Source organism: Muntiacus reevesi, chromosome 5 (assembly GCF_963930625.1).
Source record: "Muntiacus reevesi chromosome 5, mMunRee1.1, whole genome shotgun sequence".
Taxonomy (NCBI): Eukaryota; Metazoa; Chordata; class Mammalia; order Artiodactyla; family Cervidae; genus Muntiacus; species Muntiacus reevesi.
In genome coordinates this window covers 90,489,224-90,495,262 of record NC_089253.1, presented here as the reverse complement: position 1 = coordinate 90,495,262, position 6,039 = coordinate 90,489,224, and the positions used below count along the sequence as shown (strand labels likewise).

The 6,039-nt window shown below is 42.1% G+C and overlaps 1 non-coding gene across 1 annotated transcript; it reads right to left on the bottom strand.

Moving 5' to 3' along the window:
• Positions 1-5,604: 5,604 nt before the first annotated feature.
• On the bottom strand, positions 5,605-5,767 carry LOC136170170 (U1 spliceosomal RNA). The gene has a single exon (XR_010663608.1). It is a non-coding gene; the product is annotated as a U1 spliceosomal RNA (small nuclear RNA).
• Positions 5,768-6,039: the final 272 nt, after the last annotated feature.

Genomic DNA, 6,039 nt, shown 5'->3' with positions numbered 1-6,039 from the left:
TCCGCAGCACGCTCCCCAAGTCCCCGCCGTTCTGCTCACACCACACCGGTGGTACCCTACATGATCCGGCCTGCAGGCCGCAGGTCTGCCGGACTCCCTCCCCACTCAGAGCTCGGAGTCCTGGGGAGGGATGTGTTAGCAATATTTTTAGGGCTAATATTTCCTTCCTTTTTTACTGCCAGGCTGTGTACGGGGAGGGGGGCTGGTGAGGGGGCAGTGGTATGCTGGAGGGAGGGGTGGAGGCATTCTTTCCACTGGTAACAAAAGCAACACTCGAAGTGATTCTCGTTCTTTAAGCAGTGATAACAGAGATGGGAGTTGTTTGGAAGGGGGTGGTGGTTCCCGAGGGGGATGCTTGCAATTTTTCTTACAATGAGCACGCTCACTGATTTGGTTTTTTCCTTTTTTAAAATTTAAGTTCAGTGGGTGAAATTTTAAAGAAAGGAAACAATTTCTAATTTATTAGTTTTTTTCCTGAAAATTCCATTAAGAAATTGGGGTACCATTCGTGGACCATAAAATTGGCCCTTATAAGTGTGCAGTTGGCTACCCTGGTGGCTCAGTGGTAAAAGAACCCACTTGCCAATACAGGAGAGGCAGGTTCAAACCCTGGGCTGGAAAGATCCCCTGGAGAAGGAAATGGCAACCACTCCAATATTCTTGCCTGGAGAATACCATGGACAGAGCAGCCTGGCGGACTGTAGTCCATGCAGTCCGGAAAGAGTCGGACACAACAACTAAACACAGGTACAGTGATTTATAGTGTATACACAAGCTTGTGCAAGCATCCTCCCTGTCAAATTCCACAACATTTTCATCACCTCAGAAAGAAACACTGATGGTTCAGCAGACAAAGAATCCGCCTGCAGTGCAGGAGACACAGGAGACGCAGGTTTGATCCCTGGGTAGGGAAGATCCCTGGAGAAGGAAATGGCAACCCACTCCAGTACTCCTGCCCGACAAATTCGATGGACAGGGGAGCCTGGCAGGCTGCAATCCATAGAGCTGCAGAGAGTCAGACGCAACTGAGCACATCCCACATGGTCAAAAGCAAGGTAAGAAGTTCCAAATGGGATCACATGCTAAGCTCAAGGGACAAAACCAGGACTTCATACCTAACCTAACTGTGGTTTCAACCTCTTCTAGGAATGCAATCTTAATCAGCCAGTCTGGAATTTCCTGCTCTGCAGTGGTGAAGTAATCCATTGATAGACCCCTGCAGTTCCTCAAAGGAAGGCCACCTCAGCTGACATAATCAGTTCTTTGCTGACTAATTTCCTTGTCCCACCTCTTTCTGCCTGTAAAAGTCTTCTATTTTGTCCGGTTCTTCAGAGCTCCTTTCTGTTTGCTAGATGGGCTGCTGCATGATTCGTGATGAGTGAATAAAGCCAGGAAGATCTTTACCACTTACTCAGTTGAACTGTGTTTTGTAACAGTAGTCAGTCCCCGTTTCTCGCTCTCCTCAGCTCCTGGCAACTATTAATCCACCTTCTGTGTCTATGGGTTTGCCTATTCTGGACATTTCACAGAGATGGAATCAAATAATAGGTGATCTTTTGTGACTGGCTTCTTTCACTTAGCTTATTTTCAAGGTTCATCCTTGAAAATGTGGCATATATCAGTGCTCCATTTATGGCTGAATGATATTCCATTGTACGGATATCCCATATTTGTTTTTCCATTTTATCAATTGATATTCGGCTCTTATAAATAATGCTGCTGTCAACATTTATATACAAGTTTTTGTGTGAACATTTATTTTCAGTTCTCTTGGGTATATACCCAGGAGTGGAATTCCTGGGTCATTTCAGTTCAGTTCAGTTCAGATCAGTTGCATCCGACTCTCTGTGACCCCATGGACTTCAGCATGCCAGGCTTCCCTGTCCATCACCAACTCCTGGAGCTTGCTCAAACTTATGTCCATTGAGTCAGTGATGCCATCCAACCATCTCATCCTCTGTCGTTACCTTTTCCTGCCTTCAATCTTTCCTAGCATCAGGGTCTTTTCCAATGAGTCAGTTCTTCGCATCAGGTGGCCAGGGTATTGGAGCTTCAGCATCAGTCCTTCTAATGCATATTCAGGGTTGATTTCCTTTAGGATTGACTGGTTTGATCTCCTTGCAGTTCAAGGAAATTTCAAGAGTCCAGTACCACAGTTCAAAAGCATCCTAGTCCAATTCTTCCATCCATACATGACTACTGGGAAAACCATAGCTTTGACTAGATGGACCTTTGTTGGCACAGTAATGTCTCTGCTTTTTTATATGCTGCCTAGGTTGGTCATAGCTTTTCTTCCAAGGAGCAAGTGTCTTTAATTTCATGGCTGCAATCACCATCTGCCGTGATTTTGGAGCCCAAGAAAATAAGTCTTACACTGTTTCCATTGTTTCTCCATCTATTTGCCGTGAAGTGATGGGACTGGATGCCACGATCTTTGTTTTTTGAATGCTGAGTTTTAAACCAGCTTTTTCACTCTCCTCTTTCACTTTCATCAAGAGGTTCTTCAGTTCCTCTTCACTTTCTGCCATAAGGGTGGTGTCATCTGTATATCTGAGGTTATTGATATTTCTCCCGGCAATCTTGATTCCAGCTTGTGCTTCATCCAGTCTGGCATTTCGTATGATGTACTCTGCATGTAAGTTAAATAAGCAGGGTGACAATATACAGCTTTGATGTACTCCTTTCCCAATTTGTAATCAGTCTGTTGTTCCATGTCCAGTTCTAGCTGTTGCTTCTTGACCTGCATACAGATTTCTCAGGAGGCAGGTAAGCTGGCCTTTCCTAAGGTAAATTCCCATCCCTTGAAGACTTTTGCAGTTTGTCATGATCCACATAGTCAAAGGGTTTAGTGTAGTCAATGAGGCAGTAGATATTTTTCTGGAATTCTCTTGCTTTTTCTATGATCCGACAGATGTTGACAATTTGATCTCTGGTTCGTCTGTCTTTTCTGGGCAATATGGTTACTCCATTTTTAACTTTTTGAGGAACTGTTAGACTTTTCCCCAAAGTGGCACCATTTTATCTTCCTGCAACAATCTATCAAGGCTCTAGTTTCTCCACAGTCTCCTAACTCTTTGATTCTAACCACCCTAGAATGGCTGGTGTTTCATTGTGGTTTTGATTTGTTGTTGCTCAGTGTTCTACTCTTTGCGACCCCATGGACTGCAGCACGCCAGGCCTCCCTGTCCCTCACCATCCCCTGGAGTTTTGATTTACATTTCTCTAATTAATAATTAATCATTACATTTCTCTTTTCCTATGCTTAATGACCACCTCCCCAATATCCTCTTTGGGGAAATGTCTGTTCAAATCCTTTGCCTATTTTTTAAATAAGTTGCATTTTTGTTACTGAGTGGTAAGAGTTCTTTATATATTCTGGATATTAGACCTATCAGATACATGATTTACAAAAATTTTCTCCCATTCTGTGGGTTGTCTTTTCAATCTCTTGATAGTATACAAGGAAGTACAGAAGTTTTTATTTTGACAGTGTTCAGTTTACCTCTTTTTTTCTCCCTCTGGCTGTTATGCTGTTGGTTTACTATCTTTGGTGTCATATCTAAGAAACCAGTGCCTAATCCAAGTTCAGAAAGATTTACAGCTATGCTGTCTTCTTCCCAGTGTAACACAGCATTGGTTATTGTAGCTTTGCATGAAATTTTGAAATGAGGAAGTGTGATTCCTGCCATGGTGTTTTCCTTTTCACTATTATTTTAGCTGTTTGGTATCCCTTGTAATTCAGTATAAATTTGAGAATCAGTTTTTCCATTTCTGAAAAAAAAAATAGGGATTGCATTGAATCTGTATGGAAATTTGGGGGGAATAATGCCCCCAAATTAATAATATTAAATGTTCTTATCTATGACCAAGGGATGTCTTTCCTTTTATTTAGGTCATCTTTAATTTCAGTCAATGATGTTTTATAGTTTTCAGTTTACATTAGATTTGATTTTGCAAGTGACTCATAAAAGGAACTTATCATCTGCATCAGTTCAGTTCAGTTCAGTCACTCAGCTGTGTCCGACTCTTTAGATTATCTTTTTTGCATCTAACTTTTAAAAATATTGTGTTATGAACTATGCATACTGACAAGTAGTTAAAACACAGATAAACAACCTGATAAATAGTTATGAAGCAAATACCCACCAAGAAATACATTATCAGCACACCAGAAACTTCCTCCCAGGCCTATTTCTTCCTCATTGGTCATTCTCTGGCTTTTTAAAAACTGTTCATGCATACGTCCCTAAACAAAGTAGTATAGTTTGCCTGTCATCTAATTTTTTTTTTTTTTTTTTTTTTGGCCACACCATGTGGCTTGTGGAATCTTAGTTCTCTGTCCAGGGGTTGAACACAGGCCTTCAGCAGTGAAAGTGTGGACCTCCCTGAAATTTATATAAATGGAATCACATGCTATGTTCCTTTTTGTATCTTCTATTTTGTTAACGTGTTTTTAAAATTTTAATTAGAGTTGACTTACAATATTGTGTTAGTTTAAGGTGTACAGCAAAGTGATTCACACACACATATATATACTTTATTTACATTTTCTTCCATTACAGGTTATTGTAAGATATCGAGAATAGGCTCAGATGGTAAAGAATCTGCCTGCAGTGCAGGAGATGCAGGTTTGAGCCCTGAGTCAGGAAGATTCCCTGGAGAAGGGAAGGGCAATCCACTCCAGTATTCTTGCCTGGAGAATCCACATGGACAGAGGAACCTGCTGGGCTACAGTCCATGGGGTTGCAGAGTCGGACACGACTGAGCAACTATGACTTTCACTTTCACTTTCTGTGCAATATAGTAGGTCCTTGTTAGTTATCTATTTTATATACAGGAGTGTATATATTTTAATCCCAAACACCTATCTTATCCCCCCCAGCCCGATCCCCTTTGGTAACCATAAATTTGTTTTCTATGTCTATGAGTCTATTTCTGTTTTGTAAATAAGTTCATTTGTGTCATTTTGTCTCTTGTTTTTTTGCTCAATTTATTTTTGTGAGATTCATCTATGTTCTCACTGAAGCTGCAATTCTTTCAGTTTCATTGCCTGCCATACAGTATTCCATCGTATAAATAAAATATCTATCCCATCTACTGTTTTGGGACATGTTGGATTGTTGGACAAGCAATGCTGAGATAAGCATACATTCTTTTTTTAATCGGGAAAAAAGTTACTGAGAACAATTCTCAGCAGCTGGAACAGTGTATTCATGAACTTTACTTTGCAGAGGTCAAAGAGCAGCTGCTTTCCTTCTGAGTCACTTAGGAAGCCCCTGACCTCCTCCTGAGAGGACCCAAGATCGTGAACAGCCCTGGGCTGTCAATGAAACGGCTCGGCTTTTTACTGGTGTGAATAGTTCTAAGCTTGGATTGTGCAACCAGCCTTGGCTTTGGCACATGGCCACGCAAGAGCCTGGAATGGACTCTCCCTGGATCATACTCATTTAAACCTTTAGAAGGTCTTGGAAGGACAAGGGGGGACAGGAGACATCTTCTGGCAAGCATCTCTGTCACAGATCAAGTCAGACTAGAACTTTCCCGATTTACTGACATGAAAACCCTTCACCCACTTCCCCAGACTTTTATTATATTTCATGTTTCTAGGGAAAAGCACAAGTGCCCCTCTCCCACTACCACAATTTGCAGTTGAGTTTCCTACATTTGGGGAAATTGCAGGGGTCAGCACATCTGAAGTGCAATGGATAAACCTCGTCCTGGGAAAACCATTTTTGAGATCATGGTATTTCTCTAGCCAGGTGAGCATGTGCTCAGTCGTGTCCAAGTCTATGCAACGCCATGGACTATAGCCTGCCAGGTTCCTCTGTCCATGGGATTTTCCAGGCAAGAACACTGGCCTTTCTCCCTTCTCTATTCCTTTCTCCACGGGATCTTCCCAGGCCAGATCGAACCCAGGTCTCCTGCGTCTCCTGTATTGCAGGAGGATTCTTTACCGCTGTGCCACCTGGGAAGCCCTTCAAGGAAGTATAGCGGTTGGTTACTTTACATGCAGGTTTGAGCAAGAGAACCCTTGGCATT